Source organism: Rhinolophus hipposideros (genome assembly GCF_964194185.1).
Source record: "Rhinolophus hipposideros genome assembly, chromosome: 3".
NCBI classification, from domain to species: domain Eukaryota; kingdom Metazoa; phylum Chordata; class Mammalia; order Chiroptera; family Rhinolophidae; genus Rhinolophus; species Rhinolophus hipposideros.
In genome coordinates, this window is record NC_138049.1 from 34,329,114 (window position 1) to 34,355,527 (window position 26,414).

Consider the following 26,414-nt stretch of genomic DNA (forward strand, 5'->3'; position numbering starts at 1 on the left):
TTAGGCTGTTGTGTTATTTAAAGAGCGCCTGACCAGGGACCCTTGGGACAAACCAAGATCATGTGGAGTGGATGAACATTATTGTAAGCATATCTTGAGATGAAATTGACAAAGCAGGTGGGTTTCAAAGGGTAAGAAATGTGATTGGAGTGGGTTAAATGTACAGGAGGGTATTCTTGTCTTCCACCTTCTCCCTTAATTCCAACTCGGTAAGCTACACTGCAGTTACCTGTGACATGAGAGGCTCCCAGGTGACCCAGCCAACCTCATGGGGAGACATTTGTGGTCCTCTGAACTGAGGGCAGCGTTTTCCATGACAGAAGGAAAATGAGACTACAGGGCTGGAAAGGGGACATTGTCAGAGGGCAGCTGACTTTTACAACCGAGAGCAAAATCTCAAGGCTTTTAGTCTCCCTCATTCTCTCCCCACCACATTTCTTTTCACAAAGCAACAAATTCTGGCTGGTTATCACTTATGCTCCACTCCATTCTTCTAAGTCAGCTTTTGTGCAGGAAAATAGAAAACTGTTTTCACTGCCTTATCAGCGTCCCAGGAAAGGGGAAAGGAGCGTCTGGTCTGCTATCTGCGTCTTGCCTGGGTACAGTGAAATGCTGAAAGCAGGATCCATGGGCAAGGGGCTGCCGCTTCAGACCCACAGAGTGTCTGCAAGGACTAAGGAAGGAGGGGATGAAGGAGGGGCCATGTTTAGCCTTCTGAAAACATAATAGTCCCTGGGGTGGGCTGCTGCAAACAGGAAGGGTGTGGGCAGGATCTGAGTGCAGCTGCCATTCTGCTCATGCCGCCCATTCCCACAGCCTTTGATCAGCAGGCAAATGGCATTTTGTGCCCTGAGATAAATGCCTGGTCAGAGGGTGTGTGTGGCTGTGGAGGGGGATACGGATTAAAGATGAAGGTGTTTTATAGCCTGCCTAAAGACGCGTGTTTCAAAGCAGGGATCAGGGAGGTGCTAGGTACAAGGGAACAGAAAGATTTCCTATGGATGCATTCATTCATTCATCAAACATTTTTTTTCTGCACCAACTAAGTTCAAGGCATTGCACTGACAATGTAGGGGATGCAATGGTGAATAATATACCAACTGTTTCTAGTCTAATATGGTGAATAACAAGCAGAGAGGTTCTGTGGGATGTCAGACATTGAGGAGTGGGGTAACAAGACGCAGGTACTCTTTTAGCCTATATACCTTCTCCCCCACCATAGACTCAGGTACTCTTCACACACACCTCCGCTCGTCCCTACTTTGGGATTTGTACCTTGCAGTTGAGAATCACTGTGAACAAAGAATGTTTTGGGCATATGAGCTGGATGGAGGCAGATTGATAAAAACAAGGGTAACTGTTGCTTGGTCTAATTGCAAAGATGAGGATTACGTGAAAACAAACAAATAAGCAAATGACAACAAAAACAACCGAAACTTTTGAGTACATAGTAAAGAGTGTTATTACAATAAGAGAGATGGAGATCTTAAATGGTGAGAGTAGAGAGGGCAGGTTTCTTCCAGCCAGGATGGTGGTCATGGTGATGATGGTGGGTGTGTGAAGGAGAGTTGCACAGAAAGTATGATTCCTGGAGGGGTCCTTGAAGGGTGAGTGAGATGAAATTTAGATGTGTGATGATGGGCAAAGGGTGCCAGGAAAGCTGGGAAAGGTGGAAAGAATATTTTGGAGGAAAATCAAATATCATAAATAGAGCATAGTGGTGGGGTAGTAGAAAATAGCTCACTTTGCCTGAGAATGTGTGTTTACACCAAGAGGGAGAAGGCTAGAATATGAAGTGGAGCCACTCTCTAGAGAGCTTTGAGTGTAGACTAAGGACCTGAAACCTGTGAGTAGGCCACAGTTAGTGAGGGTTTTGTCCTTTCACCTGTCACTTACCAGCACTAACTTTCCCAGAACCTGAAGGAAGTCCCTCCGATTCTACAGTGTGATGCCCTGCCTCAGGGCCACGTGCAAAGTCTGAGGGCAATGCACATAAAGTTCAATAGACGGCTGAAACCCTTTCTGACACAATAGATAAAGACCTCTTACCATTCATTTATTAATTCATAAAATAAATATCTCATAGAGATATTTGCCAGGCATTGTTCCAGGCATTTGGGCTATACCCAATTTTGCATTGAACAAAACAAAATATATTTTATTGCGCCCAACGAGTTGACACTCTAATTGGAGAGAAGCAGTCAGCAAACAAATGTAGCAAGTCGAGGTTATGAGGAAGAAAAACACAGGGTGAGACATTAGAGAGACAAATGGTGTTGATGGGTTAGTTTATGTAGGGGGTCAGGGAAGGCCTTTCTGAGAGATGAGTGATATCTGAGCAGGAACATGACTGAAGTGAGGGAAAAGCATTTCAGGCCGAGGGAATTTGGGGGAATTTGGTCAACTGTCTAGTCAATGCACAGGGGAGAATCATTGCCAAGTCCACTGGGAATGGATATATACACCTTCTCTACAGAGGTGAGGAAACAGGTAAGGGAATGCTAGTGCTATATGCTTGACCTGGAAATAATCCCATGTCCCCTGGTGGCCAATTCTGGGTGTTGTTTAGTATAGCCGTCTCAGGATGGAGGCAAACAAAGTTTAGCAAAAATATCTCCATAGGCCCTGATTTGGGTGAGCAATCCTGGATTAGGAAGTGCTGTGGTTTAGAATTCATCTATGACACTGAAGGGGGTTTTGGAAAAAGACTATGAAATTTTAAAAGGGTTTTGGATTGTTAGGGATGGGGGAAGGCCTTCCTCTAAATCAGTTTTTGGTTAATCCAAAAAAAGTTTTCTTCTTTGAGGTGAAAGGGAGGATACCATCTCTCTTGCTTGCTTGCGAACCAACAACTCACCAATAAACATTTTGCTGGTGTCAGAGTTTTCCTTGGCAGGTGAAATCCCTGTTAAAACACTACAAAATTTGCTTTATTTCTCCATGACTTGCAACTGCCTGATGCTCCCTAAACTTATGTAAATATAGTTGGAAAGTTTTAAAAAAGCATGTGTGATAAAAAAAAAAAATGTGTGTGGGAAAATTGGGAAGCTGAGTGAGTCTCCTATTATAGTTCAGCAAGAAAGTTGGACCACAGACATATTCATTCCTAGATGGCTTTAAAAAAAAGAAAAAAAATCCAAACTTTTAAAGAAAAATTTAGACATTACAATAGCCACTGTCAATATTAATTAAAGTTGAGAGTGATTCTTTACATATAGGTTGGTGCAAAAGTAATTGTGGTTTAAAAGATTAAAAATAATAGCAAAAACCAAAATTACTTTTGCACCAACCTAATAACTAGTATCAGTCTTCTAAAACTACTTTTATTTAGTTTTCATAAAATTATAAGGGAAATGTAATTTAAAAGGGATATAAAAACTTTATTCTTTCCTTTTGTTTCTATAATGGCATTTAAGTGTGATTATACACGGACTACCCTTTTTAAGGAGATGAAATTCATTTGAATGCACTTTCCTGGGCTGCTATGGGGCTCTTCTGTTTCGGCCCCTGTGGGATCTTAGCCATGAATGTGTCATGACCTCTGAAATAGTCAGCAAATATGTCAAGTATAAATGCACTATTCAGCTATATCCTCCTCAAACAGGGAGTTTTAAACTAAGGAAGGGAACCTATTCCTAAGAGCCTTTATTTTATTCTGTATTGGGTCCCATTCACATATTTGCACGTATACATAAATCTCTAGAAAACATAGCTTTTATTTTTTCTCTACTCATGACCACTAACCTTTTCCTTTTTTCTCCAAATCTCTTGGAAAATGGCCTGGGGCTGCTTTAATGCTCTCTTTGTTCCTTTAGCAAACGACATAACCTTGACCACGAAACTCCAGCCTGTGTGTGGGATTTAGGTTGCTTCCCAAACTTGAGGAGCCATATGTGTGAAGCTTGGAGCTCTGGATTGATCCTGTGGCTCTTTGGTATTCTGGCTGGGGCCCAGCTGCAGGTGGGTGGGAACACTGAGTGCCGGGGGAAGGGAGATCTCTTCCCAGCTGCTCAAAGAGTGGTATTTTGGAAATGGCTACTTCAGGATAGCCTGCCTGACTTAATTAGAAGATGGAGTATTGAATCAACTTCTCTGTCTTCGGATTTTTCTTAATTTCTAGAGCATGTCCAGGATAAAACAGATAACTTCGGGCATGGATAAACTCCATTTGATCCAAATTTGCAACAGTGAGCAGAAGACCACTTGAGTGCAGTTCATCTTTCTTCAGCTACTTCATGGGTCTGAAAAATTGTGTATACAACCTGACCTGCCTGAGCTTCTATGGCTCTATAGTGAGTAGTGATTTCTTTCTCCTAGTGAGGCTATAATGACACACTTGTGAGGCACCCGTCATCATTCTTAGCACATGGTGCTTAATGCACGTTAGCTCCCTTTCCTTTATGCATGAACAGGGTGTGAGCATTGGCTCAGGCGTTCAGGCCATGGGGCAATATGCTGTTCTCCGACTCTCCTGACATATGAACACACGGCATTAGTTGTGAAAGCATATGAAATTCCACTTTCTTAAAACCAGCATTAATTCATTCAACATGAATGTCTGCTACTCTGCTAAACTCTGGAAGTATCAGTGAAGTCCAAGCCCTGTGCTGTTCTAGGGGATGGCACATAACAAACAAGGATTACTTGGTGTCAATCATCCAAGGAGGATGGAGGATGGAAAAGGTATCGGGATAGGGCATTTTTAATAAGGATGCTAGATGATTCAGACAGAGGTTACTCAAGGAACATACTTGAAAAAAACACTGTTCTTAAATGTATTCATAGTAAGAAGTCTAATTCTTATGAATAACAATGGCAGTCTTATAGTTAACTACAAAACATAAGGTGTTTTATCACCGTGTCTTATTATATACTTCTACATTGTTTTGTAACCTCTAGTCCTATTTACCAAGAAAATCGCCCTTTCTCCCACACCTGTTCCATCATCACATCCAAAGAAAACAAGCACCCAGATAACTAAATTCACTTAGCTCTTTTAATAGATGTAGATCTCTAATATAGACGTAGGCCAGGTTTGTGCTGAGGTCCCTGACCACTACAAATAAATGTGTGCAGGCTCACATGCCTGATCTCAGTTGCATACCAGGGTCGAGGGGTCATTCAAATGTATTAGGTTTGAATAAGGAATAAGCATTAAGTATCATGGCCATTATATAATAATTAGAACATCCTTTTCTTTGAGTTTGCTATTATCATGACTTGTGGGTTCTAGGTGTGTTTATATAATACTGTAACAAATTGCAAAGTAAAATTTCAACTAACTGGCTGATTATGTTACCTTCATGTCATATTGATGATTTTTGTTATTTTCTAACCGCCAGAATGGTTAAGTATTTTGGCGGGTAACAGGTACAGATTTGGGTGGATGTTTCTTTCATCCAGCATGTGTTATTTTTGTTATGGCCTAACTTCTATTTTATAAGAAGAAACCAGTCTGTGTCGTTGTACAAGCCTTGGTATTTACTTTTACCAAGACTTAAAACTCGACTTGCAGATCGAGGCACCCGTGTTTGCAGCTTCCAGGCTTATTTAGAGTATAATTGCTCCCTCTACCAGAGACGAGATTGCTGATGTGATGGGGTTGGTGTTCACTGTTTTGATTTGTCAGAGTGTCCGGAAAAAAGGTAAGTACTGTATTTCCGTAAGGTAGAGCCAATTGCTGACTTCTCTTCTCAAGAGAATTTTTTTTTTTCCATTTGAAGTGGCCAGTCTGAGATGCAGATGGTTAAGTGATTCCTTTTTGCATGGCGTCTTACACATTTTAACCAATTAGAAAGGGCTGTAGAGAATTACATGGAATTAATCCCATCCAGAAGGTCTAGGGACAGCCTCAACTACGCAAATTTTAGTTTCTTGGGTTACAATGTCACAAAAGCCCCTTGATGGGATTAAAGCTGTGTATCTTTGGACAGTTTGTCTATTATTTCTTGTGAACAATGTGTGTATGTGTGTGTGTGTGTGTGTGTGTGTGTGTGTGTGTGTGTCTACAATGTGTCAGTATTTGTCAGTATTTGAGATTGTTAACATTAAGCTCTCACATTCATTTTATTCAACCTGCCAAGCCATGAGACCTTTTGAAAATGGCCACTTCTTTTACATTTGTAAAACCGTGCCATTTAGTTGACCTCTCTTGACTTTTTCAAGTGTTTGTTTTGAAGTTTCATTTTATGCAGGAAATAGACATAATCACCAATAAATTTAACTTTAATAACTTAGACCCTGGGAGCCTTTCCTGGTTGGCAAAAAGTTCCCTACATGCTGCAAATCCTCCTGATGGGATATCCTATTTCTTATCTGGAGTTGAAAGTCACGGTTAATCCAGATGATTAAGAAAATCTCTCTAAAAGACACCCTGTATCCTCTTTAAAATTAAACTCTGCTTGGAAGTTTCCCTTCGTTTCTTACTAAAACATAGTGACGACAATAAAAGTAAAAGTAGATCACAGGAAATTTGATGTGTTCCATAGGTATTTTTTGATATATTTGGGATTCTCCCTGTATATTATACCATAAAAAATGACACTAGAATTTTGGATCAAATAATTATTAATAATCACTATCCATTTGACAGTGTATTCAATATACCAAAGAAGTTGCAGGAATGTATAAAGAGAGTTTTTGATTTTTTCAATTAAACTACCCTTTCAAAAAACTTCCTTATCAGATATACTGTATATATGTGCTTGAGTGAACACACACACACATACACACACACACACACACACACACACACACACAAAGAGGGAGAAAGAGAGAGAGAGAGAGAGAGAGAGAGAGAGAGAGAGAGAGAGAGAGAGAGAGTTAATCTGCTCTGTAGATTCTGAAAGCCAGAACCCTTTCTGCAGATAGCATTACTGAAGGTTTCTCACCCTTTCCTTTTGCTTTCTAAGGCATGGAACAATGTGGCTCCTTCCCAGACAGTCAGACGTGCTATAAAAAGTAACATCAGCCATGGGAATTATAAAGGGAGAAGGGATGTGCCATAAACAGGGATAAACATCTTCCTTTATGCAAAGCTGCCAGATCCCTTTAAGCAGAGAACTGCTCCTTGTCCCCATGGCGGGGGGAGGGGGGGGTGGAGGGGTGGGGGGGGGGCTTTCCTGTCCAGGGACTAATGCAGCCGGGCTTTCCCTCTAAGTGACCCATCGTGAGAGGCTTAGATAAGGCACAAAGTTGCCTTCAATAGACTTCAAACCCCCATCTCTGGGACAAAGTGGGAAAGCTATGCTTTTGTTACCACTCTATCGAGGAGGGAAAAAAAAACAAGGAAAACATCCACTGGACAAAGCTTACTTTATGTACTGGGAAACCCTGATCCTTGGCTATTGCTTTCAGATTTATTTAGGAAACAGAGAAGATTTTTCAGAGGTTTAGCAAAATTAACAGCAAGGCAATTTTAATACTCTACGTTTATTGGGTTATTAGCCTCTTCATTTTCTAGGGGAAGGAAACATTCAAGCAACTTTCTTTAAAGAATATCATGTTCATTTCTGAATAGGAAAGGACAGATATGATAAGAAATGTACTTTATGCCAAGCCTTAGGAACTTATTCTATGCACACGATGTGTAGATATATGTATATTTTTATTATGTAGTATATATAATATACATTATTAAGCCAATTCTTTTATATGTGAACAAGTGTAATTACTAGATATGATGGCCTTTTCTGACTAACTCCAAAATCCAAGTAGGTTTTAAGTTATATGTAGTGCTTTCAGGAGAAATAGGAAATGGAGTGATAAGTGGAGAGTGCCAAAGACAGAGAGATGGAGGAGAGGAAGCATGGGTTTGGGGGCCTCATGGCCCAGGTTCTGAATCTCAGCTCTACACTTTGACCATGAATAGACCCTAATAAGTATTATTTTGCTTTTTGATTTTTAAGCTATAATATTGGGTTAATAATACCCCCCTTACAGACATGCAGTTACACATATTAAAAGCTCTGTTGTAAAGTGGTCATGAAAATAAGTTTTAAAAGTGGTTAGGTACCAAAGGTAGATAACTGTAACATTACTTAATTTTCTTTTCTACCTCTCTTCGAGAGGCTGAGGGGGTCTTGGAAAACCTTTGCTATATTATGCCAATGAATTTTCAAACTAGAATTTATTATTCAGTCAACAAATATTTATTACTGATTCTGTGCCAGACACTGTGCCAGATACCAGACGAATTCTGCAAAGGGCTTCAGGGAGCCACAGACATTTGATTTGAATTTTATTCTAGACATACACTGTTTGAAAAAAGAATAGAAATGACATCCATGTTCAATGTGCTATATAATAATTTTTTTATATATACTAAATTCTAACTCTTTCGATACCATGGATGACTTAACATGTTCTCAGGTTAACTCATTTTTGTATAGACTAGGAATACAGGTTCTTCTGCCTTCTCTGAAAATATTTTTACTTCTCCTAAACATACCATCGATTAGGAATGTAATGGTGCTTAAATGTTCCTGTAAAAATCCAGGCCTACCCAAGTGTGATCATGTAAAACCGTACAGCACACTACATTGTTACATGGATGTTGGGCCCAGTTAAATGCCAAGTCAGGCCTGGGGATCTGCTCAGAACGTGCTGTTCCCAGTATAACTGCATAGATTTGCAAAAATAAATGACAAGCTGCCTTGTTCAATAAAATGTGGGGCATTCACTGTAAATTTTGGGTGCTTCTCTTTTGACTTTTATATTTATGAGAAAGAATGAAGAGTTTTCATATATTGTTGATGATTCGATTTTTATTATCCCTACTTGCTTTTTTGAAGAGTATGTTGAGATTACAAGGGTAGCTAAAGTTTCACCATTTATAAAGATTTACATGGCTGGATTAGTATTTTTCTCAATACTATGCAACCAAAACAAAATACAGCAAAAAATGAAATGCTGAGGCTGATTTCAAATTATTTTCTAAATCCAAATATTTGTTGTGCTCAATGATTGATTTCACAATAAGTCGATATTATAAATTATATAAAAGAACACTAAGAAAATAATGTTTTGTCTGTTTATGTGGCTGGGGCATAAAGTACTGTTAAACATGTATGGAAAATGTGGCTCTATATACAACTTTCTCCAAAAGGAAGGTCATGGGGAAGAGAGGAGCCAAATTGCTATGCGACTCTGTTTAAAACAGTGCTATTTTCCTTGTTTCTGGATAAACTGGAAACTTAAACCCCAAATATGTAGTTTGTGTAGTAACACAGACACAAGTGTCCTACGATAAAATTGGATGTTAAATAGAATTGTGAGTGAGATCATCTTAAGATGATCATGTTTTACTAATTTTACTCATAAGATAGATTCCTTTTCTCAAAGCATTATCAAAATGCATTCTCCATTTTCCCCCAGGCTCAAAACTGTGTGTGTATATCTGGACATGGGTCATGTAGACTCTTCTGGTTCTGTGGGGCTTATTTCTCCTTTAACCAAAATGCCATTTACTCCTTAATTCTTGAAAAATCATTTGGGTGTGCAAAAACAAAACCACCATCTTTATAAATATTCCTGTGGGAATATTTCCTTGCTGTGATCAGCATTCAGAGGGGAATGCTGTACCCTCAGTGTCCATCACTGTTCTACCAACACCAACGAGTAAATATCACTTTCTGTTCCTAGATCTTACACACTGAAAGGAAAGAAAGAAGAAATAGGGAGTGGCCTGCCAACTGCTGAGGCTTCCCTTAGATGATGACGATTGGATGGAGGCTGTATTTTGTCTCAGAAAGTTTTTGTATATTTGGGGGCAGGATAGGGAGGAGTGTTAGAAAAGCTTTGAGTAATGCAGTGCCCTGCATGGGTAATAATGTTTATTATTCCATTTATAGTCTTGACAGTTTAAATGTTGACCTTTACATTAATGATGATTTACAGTTACTTTTTGATCTGTTACACCTATATTAGCCAATGAAATACGTGCAAATTCCCATTTAGAAACTAAGGATATATTTTATTTCATCTTCTTCTCTAGAACATTATTGTGATAAAATTGTTTTTCCGGCAACTCACCATCATCTAATTGCCTAGCCCAGGGGTGTCCAAACTGCGGCCCCCGGGCCAACTGCGGCCCGCAATCCATTGTTAATTGGCCCACAGCAAACTCCAAAAATATATTTAGTTTACTTAAATAAACCAGGTGAGGCAATGCGTACTTCACCTCGAGTCAGTGGCCCGGCTGTGTATTTTACCGCATGTGGCCTTTGATGAAAAACGTTGAAAAAAGTCTGGACACCCCTGGCCTAGTCCCTTTAATTCCCTTGGTCCAGTAAGGTTACATATCTCTCCTGAAATCTGTTTGCAGATTACCATTGGTGGTGATGCCACTTTTCATTTCTCAATTTCTACTTTCCTCTATTGCCCCTTTTCTCGTTGATTTGTCCCACATTTTTGGTTTGTTTTTCTGAAAGGAACATCATTTTCTGTTTCTAAGATTATTACTATCTGTACTTTTCTGTCCATGTTCATAGGCATTAATGGGACTCTCTTGCATACAGCCTAAAGGACCTGAATCTAAATTCTGTCATTTTTCATCTTGGAACCACTCCCCCAACCCCAAGAGCAAGTTAAGATGCTCAACATATTTACATCTCTTAGCATTGGGATAGTCCCTATGGGTCACCTCCCAACTAGACCGAACAAGTGGTTGAGCAGGAGAAAGATCCTGATCATCCGATCTCTCTCATCCCCTACACAAGACACTTTAAACAAAAGACACTCACAGCTAATCATCTGAAAATCCTGCCAATGTAAAAACAAGCAAAACTTCAAAAACGTGTTAAAACAGGTGGAAAGGGATGTATCCGTATGCTTAACTGAGTATACATTTGAAATCATTGTTTTCCTTTTGCAAAAATAAATGAGTGGGGCACGAGTAGCCCAGAGGTTAGATTTGGTCTGAGTTCTTGAGATACAAGCTTGATTGGGACTTATTCTGTGTTCTTGAGCAAGTTACTCCTTGCGTCTATTTCCCTAACTACAAAATGGAAACAATGCCTCCATCCCGAGGGTCCTGGGGCTTACTGTCAGTGAAGTGCTTTGGAATCCAGTGCTGAAAGGCGCTCAGCAAGTTCAAAGCACCAGTATTAAGAAAGGTTTATCATTTTTATAAGCTAGTAAATCCTTCCCATGGATGTAAAGTGATTCTTCCTAGTTTTATTCTCTACACAGACTGAAAAAAAAAGGCTTCAGATTCTTCCATACGATCAACTTAACACTGTGCTCCAGCTGCTTACATGCACAAAACTCTTCCCATCCTCTTTTGATTTGCAGCATGCACTGAGCCCAAGACAAAAGACCGCACTATTCACAAGTGTGACTCATGTGAAAATTGAAACTTCATGCTCCATTTTATTAAGAGCCTTGCTTTCTTTCTGTGGGTTAGAATAATTGGGAATGAAGATAAACATTGTAATACAAACATGAACACTGAGTTAGTCTAATAAAGTAAATTTGAATCAACTGTTCACAAGCAAACCTAGTGGATAAATGAAGAAACTACAACGGTTGAAAAACTAGTGAGAAACCTGATCCATTATTTCATGAGACACATTATTTAAATGCATTATTTTAATTAATAGAAACTATACTAATTACAAAACACCTGGTGATTACACTAATTGGAGTTTTATTCAAGGGGATAGGGAGCCCAGAAGAAAAGAAGGTACCTGACCAGCAGGTTCGACGAAGGACCTTAGAAAGGGTGGAGAAGGCCAAATAGATTTGATGGTATCACAAGTCAGAGGGAGAAAGGAAGAAAGGTGACATGTAGTTTGTGTCCAGTTTGTGTTAGGCATTGTACTAACTAAGTACCTTACGTGAACAATACCATTTCATCCTAATAATCACTTTGGATGCTAGGCATTATGACTGCTCCCATTTTGTTGAAGCTGAGAGCTTATGTAATTTTTCCAGGGTAATAGAATTACTAGCTGATAGAAGAAGAATTCCTTACCTGGTTTCAGATGACTCCCAGTCTAACTCCTTATACCACACCCTGGCACCATTTTGGAAACAACTCTGTTGATACTGAAAACTATTGTTAAGTTTCCTATTGTGACTTGTTAATAAGCACACCAAAATAATGCTATTAGTTTTCATCTTGGTCTAGTGTGTCTCTTTCACTTCTGTGTGGCCACATTACCTTTTCCTAAATTTCATTTGGATTGAAAACCAAATTTGCTCTTTGAATAGATTTAATTCTATTTTAAATATGATGCTGGTAGTAAAATACATATACATATCAGGTATAGTGCTTGATATCTCCCTTATGCCCTGATGACAGGTGTGAAAAGGCCTTAAGATGAAATCTGAGAATTTTAGAGAAATTTTGGTGTAAGTTATAAAGAGAACACCTTTTTGAACTTTACTTCAGAAAATATGCTGTGAGTGGTGTATTACAGAGAGAAAACTCTAGTTCTGGGAAAGTCTATGAGGAGAAATGAAGGTATGAATTACACTGAAGAAAGCAACTTTTGCCTCAACTATTTCTATCCCTCAATGTCTGCTTCCCAGAAGTCCTAGAAAGTAAATTTCCAGAGTTCAGAGGTCCGTGTATGCAAATTTACCCAACACATAAAATAATGATCTCTCAATCAAGTACAATATTGTACCAGATTAGAGCATAATATAATTCAAGGTTGGAAAAGTCATGCATTTGGTCATTCTTCATTTTCTATCCCATTCTGAAGACTAATGCAGATGGGAGAATGTTAATTCCTCGGTTAAGTTGTAAAGGTTTTAAAACTCATAACCTTGTTTTGTAAGCTTGCTGAATAGGAAGACGTCTGTAATTGTTTAGAACCTTAATTATCTCTTTTTACTGACAAAACCTAAGCAAGTTACTACCTCCAAATCTCTAGGAATGAACAGTTGGTCTTTTGACTTTCCCTGCCAGAATAAGTGACTTTAAATCTTTGCCAGCACAGGTTAAGAGATCAACTCTTCTCTCAAAGCCCACAGAAGTCAAACTCCTCTAACTTGTGGAAAGTGTTTGATTTTGTCTTCCCTTTTGATTCAATCTCTTCTACTTTCTCCAGGCTCCTTTACTCTAAAGAAAATATACAAGCTTAAATGAGGCAAATTCACTGTGTGCTGGTCCAATCCACCTAGGCCTTCTCCGCTGCCCCAGCCCCACACAAAAGCAAGAGCCTGATCATAACTAACTGATAACTAACTGACCAAGCTTTCCTGGGGACACCCAGGGTGGAGACTCTCAAGGTTATTTGGTGACAAGTTGTTCTCAACCCCTCTTTCTAGCCACTCCTAACATGGTGAGGGAAGCTGTTGTGACCCCCAGCCTTGGGGAAGCCTGATTGATTGTCTAGAGATTCCTAAAGTGGGATAATATTGGGATTCTCTTCGATGGTAAAACAAGCATTAACATTACCATTGTTTAGGACTGCCAGCACATGGTGATAATAAAAAGCATACTCTCTTTTCACTGGTTTTTGTCACTGTTTTAAATTCTGTATAGACAGTAAATTCACTTGTTGCCTGTACTTGGGAAAACTACTATCACCTTCCCCTCAGAAAGCCACTGGTTTTCTCCCTTCTCTGCCCAGAAGTATATACTGTTATAATCTTTTCAGACAAACTGAGGGAGACTCAGATACAACTTTATAGTGCAAGCTCTGAAAGAATAGGAGACAAAAAGAAAAGAGACAAAAATAAGTGACCATGTTTCTTTTCACGTTGAGAGATGACTCCACAAAATGGATTTTACTACAATTAACTGAAAGAATAAATTCCAGATTACCATTACAAGGACTAGTTGAACTTTATTATCTTTGCAAAGCTACTTTCTTAATGGAAGAAGCTTATGCACAGAATATTAAAACCAAGACATTAACTACATCTGTATTTGACTTTAATTTTACTTTTAATGCTTCAAGTCTCATATCAGGCACTGTCTCTTCCAAAAAGTTCTTGGTAATCAAAACTAGCTAAGGTTCTATCTGGGGCCATGTTCCCTATCAAGAAAGACAAGAATTTTGGTGCATATGAGGATAAAGAGAATGAAGGAGCAGGATAGGGCAGGGAAAGATGTAAACAAGAAAGTAATCTCAGTTGAAGCTATCTTCAGCCTGATCCCATGGAGAGCTCTGGAGCATTACTTGTATCACAGGCTTTCATACTCCATGTCCGTCATTAATTGCATGTTGCTCCTGTTAGGGGGAGAGGTTGCAGTACCCCGCAGGGTGGGTATTTCCCATTTGGTCAAGGGCAATTTTTCAGGTACGAAAACAGCTGTGAGCCATTAACAGACAAACTCATAGTAGTTTGGGGTAGAGTGCATTGGCTTGGCAAAAGGGGATCTTGCTGGGGCACCAGCAATATCTATGACACCCTATCCCTCATACCACTCATATCTAGTTGTGGCTCACATGAAATTTATTCCATCTAGGAACAGATTTTTTTCTAGATCTGGTTAGCTAGGGAGATGATGTTTAGAGGCCTATTGATACCAACTTGCTGAATTATCCTGTCGGCAGTCAGTCATGCTGGTGAATTAAATGAAACTTATGGACACCATGAACTATTCACCCTTTAAATTTTTGAGGGTGGTACCAATCCTTACTTTTCCATCTGGAATGTAATATTTTTTTAAATGTAAATTTCAGGGATATTCACTTGGTTTTTCTTACAATAATAACTCTTTCTTTATAGTCAATGTGATGTTTCTTCCAAATGTTAAGTACATTATTCTGATTATAAATTTATAATCAGGAAGTAGCCACAGGGTGGGATCATGGACCCTGCAGACCCACTTTGAGATGGACCTGGGCTGGAACTGCTGGCCCACATTTAGCCCTTCTCTAAGGGAGGATCCATGATGGTACTTTGGGTCCTTAGGTATCATAGTCAACTCAGATCTCTGATTTCACAACTCACTTTCCCTAGTGTGTATTTACTTGAGTAAAGGCCATTGATCCCTTTGCAGAAAGACCAGAAGAATCACTACTATATAAACTTTTCATGGGTTGCAAGATCCTTTCTTGTACGAATTTGGTCACCACTTCAAGCAATAGATTATGGGTCTGAGAACTAGCTCAAGTCTGTACACTGAATAAGGAATCATAATTTACTATTGAGGGGGCTGATCTTTGTCTTCTGCTCACCTATTCATGATATATTTTCTTTGGCTATAGATATTAAGCAAGACTCCTATTGAATCTAATCCTAGAAACGTTGTTTTGTTAGCTAGTTCCATAAATCCCTAGTGAGCAGAGCCTGCTAATTAACCTACTGTTCTTTTTGCTATTCATGCCCACCTTGCTTCTGATGGTCAAGTGCTGCCATCAGGCCTCTGCTATTCTGAGATTCTATCATCCTATTACCATCAGGGAGCGTAATTCTATAAGAGATCCTCCTATTATCAGAGCACAGCCACCACTGAGCTTCTCCACAATGCCGGTGATTTCGTCACCCCAGAGAGGAACTTGACATTTCGTCAAAGGAAATTCTCCAGAGAAGAGAGCAGCTGTGTGCCTTTTGCAGTCAACATGCATAGCAGGGGTGACTTGGGTATACCAGGCTGAAGAAGGGAAACTTGACAGAGCAGCGGCAGCAGCAATTACAGGGTTTTTCCCTTCCACTCCAGATCTTCTCTACATGACTCTTTCGTAGTCCTCACTTGTAGTGACATTCTCTGATTACATGCCCCACTAGGGCATAGATCTTTCCAGAGAGCTAGAGAGGGTCATGTCCATTCATCTTTGTATCCCCAAACCTAGGACAGTGCCTTTTAGATAGTAGGTATTCATAAATACTCGTTAATTTTCACCCTCATCAGTAATAATAAAACAATAAAATAATTAATGAAGTAAAAATATAATATATGTGTATAACAATTCATCTTTTTGGAGCTGAAAGGCAGTAAAGTACTTACAAAACAATAACTCCCAAAACAAAAAAATAAAACAATCTACACACAAAACTAAGGTTCAAGTTACTTCTATTGCAGAATATATTTTACCCTATTTATAAGTTCTTGCTCTCCAATAAGTATAAATATAATTCTAGGACTCTTATCAAACAATGTTCTTACCAATGTTCTTATCAAACAAAAATAATATTTATGATACAATATAAGTACATCAATAGCTCTCATGTCTCTTGATTCTCTCCAATTCTCTCAACAGTATTAACATTCTGAAAATGAAATGAGAAACTCCCTTAGTTTTAGGGTATCCTCAGGATTTAATCCTTGGTTAAGTCCCCCTCAGGCCACATAATCTATAAATTATTCTTTTGAAAGATAGATGAAGTCAGTGAGAATGCTTGGTGGAAGAGTGAGGAGGTGGTAATCAAGCCACTCAGGTAAACGCAAGAACAAAATAGGCCCTAATGTGTGTGTATAATGCTGACAAAAGGACTTTGGGAGACTTGAGACTTCAGAAAAGAAAATTACTGTGTATATTCAAGGATTTCTTCATGGTGTTAGTTAGTTTAATCTACATACTGAGGTATTTTCCCAATGGAGTCTACATGTTTCTTCTGAGCCCTGCACTAATAACAACTTTGACCAACTTAGCTTTGTTTTCTTTGCTATAAAAAATGTACAGAGCATCTTTTCAATCCATATAATTCATGCCAAATGACTACTAATTTTCTCTCTGATTAAAAAGCACCATGGTTCTTGTAGCAAATTTGAGAATTAAAGAAAAACATAAAGGAAAAAGTAATTGAATCCTGTTATCTAAAGAAAACCACTGTTAACAATTGCATTTACTCCTGAACTTTCCTACTTTTTTGCGTATGTATACTGATACATAGATATCTTTTTTTTTACTTAACATAATTTTGTGCGAATTTTATCATGTCATTAAAAATAGTATGGGTAAGACCCTTTCTAGTGACTACATGATATATTGTCATATGATTGTACTATTATTAATTTATTTAAACATTCCCCAATTTGGGGGCATTTAGATTTTTCTTAATGTTTTATTGCTATGATAACGCTCTAGTGACCACACATTTTTTTATCCACCTTTCTAGTCACTTAATTTATTCAGTATTCATTCACTCAACAGATATTTATTTAGCCCCTATTATAAGCCAGAGACACTGTGCAATCGGGTCTACACGATTGCCTACAGCAAAAGACACACCAGGCCATTCTCTGATCCCCCTGCTATCATAGCAATTATGATTTGCCAGTGAAGAAAACCCTGAAATTACTATGAGTGTGCTGACTATTACAAAGAGGGAGTGCAGGGAATCTTGTGTCTTAGTTCAGCCTATCATAGAAACATACCACAGACTGAGTGGCTTAAACAACAGAAATTTAATTTCCCAGTCTGGGAGGTGGAAGTCTGAGATCGGGGTGCCAGCATGGTCAGGTTCTGGTGAGGACTCTCTCCCTGGCTTGCAGATGACCGCCTTCTTATTGAGTGCTCACATTGTCTTTACTCAGTATATGTGTTTAGAGAGAGTGATCTCTCACTCTTGCTCCTATTATATGGCCACCAATTCTATCATATTAAGACACCATCCTTATAGCATAATTTTACCTTAGTTATCTCCTAAAAACTATCTTCAAATACAGTTACATAGGAGTTTGGGGCCAGGTGGAGGAGGGCACAATTCAGTCTATACCACTTTGGGAGCATTTAAGGAAAGATTCGAGTTGAATATTTTCTTCAAATGTTTAAGAACTTTAGCGTTTATTAATTTTATTTTTAATTTGGGTGTACTCTTTTAGGGTTGTCAGATTTAGCAAAGGAAAATACAGAATACCCAGTTACATTTCAGTTTTAGATAAACAGAAAAAAAAATTAGTGTGAATATGCCCCATGCGATATTTGGCGTCCTGTATTTTCTCTGGCAATCCTTTTCATGCTTTAAGATGGTCAATGCTACTTTTTGTTTGGTCTACGTAAGGGGTTATATCTTATATAATTGTTATTCTTCAGAGCATTTCTGTAGGTAGATACTTAAACAAAAGCTGTTTCTCCTGTTTTTTGCCAAATTTGTAAGCTTCTGTTACTATTTGATTAAAATTTTTTATTTACGCTACATCAATTCCTAAAGCATTAAAACATATATACTTTAAAATATAGTTTTCTTTACTGTAAAATAAAATTTTAAATAGAGGGAGTCTTGTTTAAAAAAAAAAAAGCATTCTCAATTCTTTAACATGTCTTCATGGAATCTTCATTTTAAAGTGAACATTTAGCTTTCCTTGAAAAATCTGTACTACTTTTTATAAATATACAGAACAATGGTGGCGATGGTGTAGGGCTTTCAGAAGACGTGTTGGTTGCACCTCTTCACATTAATTCTTTGTCCCAATGCTGCCATTCACTATATTTTAGGCAAGGTAGCTCTTATCTCAAGAGTAGGGTTTCAGCTGCTAGAATACTTTGTGACTCTCAACCACTTTCTCTGCCTTAAAGGCTTTAAAACTGTTCCTTGAAAAACACTCAAGCCAAGAAGGTGGCACAATTAGCATTTGCCTCAATACTCTCATTGAAACTCTACCCAAGATAATTTTACACTCAGCCATAGACACATTATACGATTTTTTTCACCGGATTACCAATTGGAAATGAGAGCTGAAATGTATCCTATACAGTACGATTGTACATACAAAGTGCTAACGTCTTAAGAGACACAATGTCACCCTATCTATGGAATCTAGCTGCCCAACAAAATATTCAGCAAATATTTATTACATGAAAGCATCTGATTTGAATGTCAATGTTCTCTAAATTACTTTACTGGTCTCCAAACTCCTTTTCAGATTTCCTAAGATTGCTTCTCTTTCTCTTCTCACCTCTAAGTCCATAAACATAGTGCATTGTCTCGCTTATCATCTCTAAAGTAATAAGCTCTACTTAAATGACCCGAGCTCCTCGCTGGTAAATGCTGAATTGTTACCTGCTGGGGATTTGGAACATAAGAACATTAAATTATGTTTTCCTCTTGTAGTTAGGTTTTGATTTAATCAATTACTGTAATGGGAAGCTGTGAATTTAAAATATTCTTGTCAAGTTTGGAGAGGAATACTTACTTAAGTTTTCTACATCCAAAGGAGGCACATTGGTTTTTTTTTAGAAGTCTGAACTACAAATGGTTTAATACAGAATTTCAAGTGACAGCTGCTTTGCCATGCACTCTTCTTGACTTAGAGTTGACTTTCGAACTCTACAATCCCTTTAGGACCTAAGCTTCATGGGGATAAGAAGTTTTATTTCTTTTGCTCACCTTTCTATTTCTAAAGCCTGGAGCAGTGTCTGGTACATAGTATATTCCCTTTGAATATTGATTGAATTTATGAATAAATAAAATATAGAAAAACGGTGTGCTTGATTTTATCTCCCCCGTGTATAATCATGAACAAAATGCTTGGTGAAGTAAGAGGGATATTCATAATTAGCACTAATTTCTTTCCTACTGTCAAGGTGGGTGTTCATCGGGGCATACCAATTCTTTCTAATTGATGTTTTGAAAACTCTCCTTGCCAAACATTAGTGACTTTTGTCCTGCCATGTTTACATACCTGAGACGAAGCACAGGCACTTTTTGAAGTTAATTAAAGATTCACTTATGTTAAACATTTCCGGATGATAGCAAGAGACCAACTTGGCAGACAATAGAAGTAATCTCTAGTACTTCCCTCTGTGAGTTTTCTAAGACAGGTCCTGAAGGATCTGGTCCTAATAGCATTGATAGAAGTGAGATGGGGTGATAGGGTGATGTCCTGCTACTGCCTACAGCCAGAGAATACAAGTGAATTTAGAGACAAAGATCACTCACTTCATTCTTTGCATCTCTGAGTGTACATTATCCAAGACAAATATAAAATTCCCTGACTGGCCTCCCCTTACCACTCAGCACCTTTCTGGTATGTCTTTCATTTACTTATTGTTGTGTACACGAAGGCTAATTTTAATATCAGTTTAAAAGATAATCTTATCAGATTGCTTCCCAACTTTTTCACCTGAAGGTCTCCTTTTCTCCCATGATCCACTAGGTTTTGATAAAGATCTATTAAAAAATTGTATTTATCAACTAATAATTTCCATTTTAATTTTATTTTAGGAGCTCTGTTTATCAGTTTCTCATCAGAAAATGATATGTTGTTACCACCAGGTATTGATTTAGTTCAGACAAAAGCAAAGAAACTCAGTGTTAACCCTGAGAAAATGTATCATGGGTAAAATATGTGAGTGTCTTTAGGTTCTTTGAAATATTCAAAGAAGTTTCTGAGCACCCCTGGGGTTCCAGGTTGAGAATCACATTAGGACCAACTGGGGACCTTAAGAATAGAATGCACAGACCCCATTCCAGGGCAATTAAATTAAAGTTTCTGGGTCCTGGAGTGATTTAAATAATAATAATAAGTTCATGTGGTTAAAAAGTCCAACAATACAGAAGAGTGACTTGAATGCACAACTAGGGTTAAAACCACTATACAGTATAGCCTATCTAAAGCAAATGTTAAAAACAAAATAAAGGGGAAAAAATGAAAAAGAAATTTTTAAAAATGTGAAAAGCCTGCCTCAGAGGATGTATCAGAAATTGTGAGCAAGGCTTTTGGAAGTGTGGGTCTGTCCTTTCTTGTGCTAATGGCAACTTCAGAAAGTGAGGGCAAAGTACCGCCTTCCCCGTCCCCTTCCCCCCCCCCCACACCGCCCGCCCGTCGAGAAGCACCAGGACAGGTCTCAAGAATAGAACAGAGCACTGCCAAATCCGACAGGAAACAGGAGAGTGAGCTCCAACTCAAGATGTCTCAGGATTAAATTCCCTGCATTCAATTAAATAAGTGCGGGCAGCATTTATTTCCCAATTGGCGGGGCTCCCACCAAACAATCTTGCGTTTGCAAACAGCTTTCTCTCCTTCCCACACAGCTTTGGTGTCATCCCTTCTCTCAAGTCTGACTTTTGCTAACATTTCAGTGACAACTAAAATTACAAAGCTGCCTAATAGTAAGGGGCAGGCATCTCTGCCAGATTTTTTATGCTTCCTGTTGTTCCCCAGGACCCAGTCCTGGCCCCCTTGCTCCTGACTGGTGACCATTCAAACCCTCAAGAGAAGTGACATGGTTATTAAAGATGCCCAATATTACCCTTTAGGCTTTACAGATGAGCAGAAGCAATCCAAGTGAGTAGGGAGATTATTGCTGCAGGAAAAAAAATTGCCTGTAAAGGACAAGATTGATAGGAGAAATGAATAAAATGAAGGCTGAACATTTCATGAAATGTGACAATTCTCTGATTCAATGTTTGCAACTGTCTTGTAATAGAAAGAGGAGATTTTGATAAATTTAGTATATTTTGTAGTACCTTATTGATTTCAGAAAACAAGTACGTGTGTGTGTGTGTGTGTGTGTGTGTGTGTGTGTGTGTGTGTTTTCCACCTATCATGTCTTTCTAAAAGCGAGGCATTGTAAGGGACCTCAAAAAGGTCATCGGACTCAGCTCTCTGGCTAAGTTAGGAAATACAGAAATGGTTCAGTAACTATTATCAGAGTCAGCTTAGCTGAGAAGGCAGAGCAAAGGCTTTGGAGAAATCCAGACCTGGACTTGAACCTATGTTCTATTCTTTGCTGGCTGTGTGTTTTTATGCAAATTACTTAACCCTCATAAGGCTCAGATTCTGTAAAGTGAGACTGATAATATCTGTCTCATAGAATTGATACAATTAAATGAGCAATGTCTGCAAAGCTGTCAGTACTGAGTCTGTTGTTTAGGGACACATTGCTATTATTACACAAAAAAGTAGATGACATTCCTTTTTCTCAGAGTTTAAAATCTTTGGGGTAGGGGGCGAAGGATTAATGCAAAAAAAAATGAAAGAAAAAGAGGAGGATACAAGTTAGAATATAACAAAGCTTTCAACTAAGAAGAAAGATAAAGAAAGGAGTTCTGGATTAATGTCAAGATTTATAGTCTGGTTCTGGGACTTCCATCAATGACTCTGTGACCTTACGTGAGTTACTTAACTTCTCTGAGCCTCTTATTTCTTTATCTATAACATGCAGGAATTAAAGTAGATCAGGTGTCTCCAATTTCTAAGAGTCTATAAGCAATGGGATTCCTCAAACTATTTTTAATATTTCAAAGCTCAGTAACTTTGGATTTTATACTACTATAAAGCTTTAAATTAAACTGTTAAAATTCTTTGCTTTTACAGAATTTTTAAAAATGTCCTTTACAATGATAACATTACTTTTCATGCAGATGAGAAATTATGATCAACCATAACATTGCAAGAATTTGCAAAAGAGATAAAATAGATTGCTGGTTATTGAAAGTTTAGGAAACTACTTAATTTTTTCCAATAATCTTTGTATTTGATAATTTCTTACATTTAGTCATATCAAAGAACATGTTTCATCAGTGAAATGGGTTTTCAGTTTTATGAACTTTTTACTCTTGTTTTTCCCAGGTTCCCCAACAAAAACAACTTGAAACTGAAGTCCCTGTCCCCAAGAAATCACCCCTCCACGTCACACTTGCCTCAACACTTCTGGGACATAAGTTCACCAGCTTTTAGTTCATCATATAGCTCATTTTCTACTTCATATCTATTTCTTAATTTCCCATTTAGACTGTAAACTCAAGGGCTGATCATTGTTTTAAATTCATTGGCTAGCCCTCCTTTTCCATCTAACACACACATTTTAATTATATAAAATGGATTGTCATCTTCAAATTATGTTTTTCAGAGTATCTTGGCTCTTTGAGATGAAGAAGAATTTTTAAAAAAATATGTTTGTAGATGGTAGATTAAGTGATTTTATCCATATGGAGACAGATATTTAAAAAGAAACTGAAGTTTGGTTAGAATGCCAAGCTGAATTGTAATATGTACATTTATATTATGCATTTTAGATCAAGCCTAAATACAGCAGCCTGTATAATGGCATTTGCATGTTCATTTACATATATAGCTAAGGAAATCCTGAAGATTGGCAAAATGACCTAAATGAGAAGTCCAATTTGTCTAAGCACATGGGATTTAAATTCACAGTATCTTATTACCACTTATCCTCAGGTACATAGACTAGCCTAACTATATGATGGTTGTGTGTGAAATGGGTTTTCTATAGCCTTGTTGACCTAATATGCCACTTGTTCAGAGTGAGATTTTTATCAGAATTCACAATTGCTCCACTGTTAAAAAGAAGGCATAATTTTTCTGTGCACAGGAAGAGAGTTTTGGTAACTGCCTTGAATGAAAGCATTGTTATTTTTTCATCACTTGATCTACTATTTCTTTCACCATTTGCCATTTCTTATGATGATGGATGCTTTCCTATTTTTATATATTTAAACTTCTCATTTTTAGTTTTCACTTACGTCTTAAAGTTCAGCGTTCAATGTCAGACTAAAATTATTATATGTAGATATTTTAAAAGACATTAAACACCTTTTCAATGTATTTCCCATTATCACTGCCATTTCCTCAGACTGATATTATTAGTGTAATTCCTCACAATTCCTATAATTCCTATAATGATGAGTTGTCTCATGATTGGACAAAAAGCCTGAGTACTGAAATTTGTGTATTATATTAAGTTGGGAGGATTAGAAAAAAATTAAAATGAACTTAAAATGTAAAACTAGTAAAATTCTTAAAATTTAAAACTTTAAAACTTTAATGAAAGCTCCTTCTGGGACTGAGGATTCAGTGGACATGGTTGGTAGACCAGGGACAACTATGTAGTTGTGGTTAGAAGAGCCAGCACTGAGGACGTAGGCCATGAGGTTGGGGGATTGGTGACACCCAGGGGATTGAGCAAGTGACTAAATATATGGAGGATAATGGGAGCCAGACTTCTCACTATTAGAGATTAATGTTATAAATATTGAAATGGAGAAGGCCAGAATAAACCCTGGATTGGAATTTGTGGTATGGATGAAAATGCATGAATTGTTTCCTTTAATATAAATAGAAGTAGATAGATATAGCTATAGGTAAGATACAAATTATATTAGTCTCCTTGGACTGCCATAACAAAATATTAGATTGGTGCAAAAGTAATTGCAGTTTAAAAGGTTAAAAATAATTGCGAAAACTGCCATTACTTTTGCACCAACTCATTACCACAGACTGGTGGCTTAAACAACAGAAAATGATTTTCTCACAGTACTGGAAGTTGGAAGTCTAAGATCAGGGTACCAGTCTGGTCCAGTCTGGTGAGAGCTCTCTTCCTGTCTTGCAGACAGCTGTCTTCTCCATATGTTCTCACATGGATCACATGGCCTTTCCCTTGTGCATTCACATGGAGAAAGACAGTGCTCTCTTAATCTCTCTTCTTATAGGGACACTAATCCTTTTGGATCAGGGCCCCACCCTTACAAACTTATTTAGACTTAATTGCCTCCTATAAGTCCCATCTCCAAATACAACCACACCGGAAGTAGGGCTTCAACACATGAATTTGAGGGGACGTAAACATTCAGTCCATAACATCAATGTATATCAGTAAACATGCCTGGAATCTACTAAAAGGAGCCAGAACTCTTTAGAAAAATGGCTGATTTCAGGGTCTGGGCAAAGAACAGTCAAGATGAATGTAGAATATCTTATTGAGCCAGACAATAAGAAAGTATTAAAGTGCTGACACATAAACTACCTTGAGTGACCTCCCACTTGCCAAATCTGGGACAATTTAAGCATCAAAATAAATAATGAAATAATGGACTATAGCTCAATGAGTAAAATAGGACAATATCTATCTATTAATATCTTTATAGATAGATGATAAATAAGAACAGAGGGAAAGTTCTACCTTAAACTAGAAAGAATGATGGAATTAGGAAATTACCGCTTTGCAAGTATACAATTATAATAATTCAGGCAAAAAAGCATTGATGGATGCTAGCTTGTGCTAGTTTTATAAGGATCAGAATACTTATATTGTCAATGTGTATTCTATCAAACTACTTGTTAATAACTTATTGATAAATCATACAAAAAGACCGGCAAACATCATCAAAACCAAGTGGTAAACGTTAGTAGCACCCGTAATGGGACAGTTTGACATCTTATGCTTCCTCTTATGGTACTTCAAGAAAAGCACAGCATCGCTGCTATGGTATTCCTGGCATAAAGAATACTTGGAATCTAGTCATGAAGAAAAATCAAACAAACCCAGGTTGAAGACCATGCCAGGAAATAACAGTCCTGTACTCTTAAAAAATATCAAGTACATAAAACATAAGCAAGGACTGAAGAACTGTTCCAAGTTGTAGGAACAAAGGAGACACGGCGACTAACTACAATAAGCAATGCTCGGTTTATGGAGGATATTATTGGAATAATCAGTGAAATTTGAATGGAGCCTGTGAATTTGATGGCAGTGATATATCAGTGTTAATTTTCTGATGCTGATTATTCTGTGCCTATATAGGACAGCAGCCTTACTTTTAGGAAAGGAAACATACACTAAAATTTTGAGGGGTAATGGAGCATTATGTCTGCTACTTATTTTTGAATGGTTTGGCAAAAATTATATATATTATATGGAGTAATTAATGTAATATTAGATATATGTATATCTTTTTCATATACAGTGGGTGCCAAAAAAGTGTATACACAATTTAAAGTGGAAAACTCTATTAAAGTTGTAATATTCAATAGATGCCAATAACAAAAGATGAATACCAGTCACGTTTGACTTCTATAATTACAAGAGGTGCTCAAAGTGGTTACCATCAGCATCCAGATGCTTCTGATTACGGCGAACTACTGCTTGAGCAACGTTGACCAAAGTGTCCACTTGCAGACATGGCACCCCCGGTATATGTGTGTGTGAGTATATATGTGTAATAGGCTAACCTGACTGTAGGTTTTATGGGAGTTCTTCAGACCATTCTGGCAACTTTTTAGTATGTTTGAAATTATTTCAAAATAAAAGGTTAAAAAAATTAATGAATTTCAATACAAACAATATAGAAAATTAGCTTAAACCAATTACCTAAGAATGAGAATCAAAAAATGTAAAACAAATTATCCTGAGAGAACATCCTAAGGCGAGATGTATTAGAAATACTTATATATATATAATAATAATTCTTTTGGGAATAATCATGATCTATTGATAAAGAACAATAGGTTGAAATAAAATCAAGAGATGTCAGAGTTTAGGCAGAAAGAAAACTTCTTTTATTGCAACTTCATTGCTGAAATTATATGTGGTTATTCCTTCCTCATTCTAAAATAGAATAAATATGTTGAGGTGTGGACTTATTGGAGAAAAACATCCCTGGACTTGCTTGAGTATTAAATGTATTCTAATTTTCATGGGTGACCCAGGGAAAATTTGGCTGGATTCATATCGTCATGGAATTACTTGGCCCAGCCCCTACATATGTATTAGATCTTATTCCATGCTAACGGACTAAGAACAAACACTCAATATTTTCTCACCTTA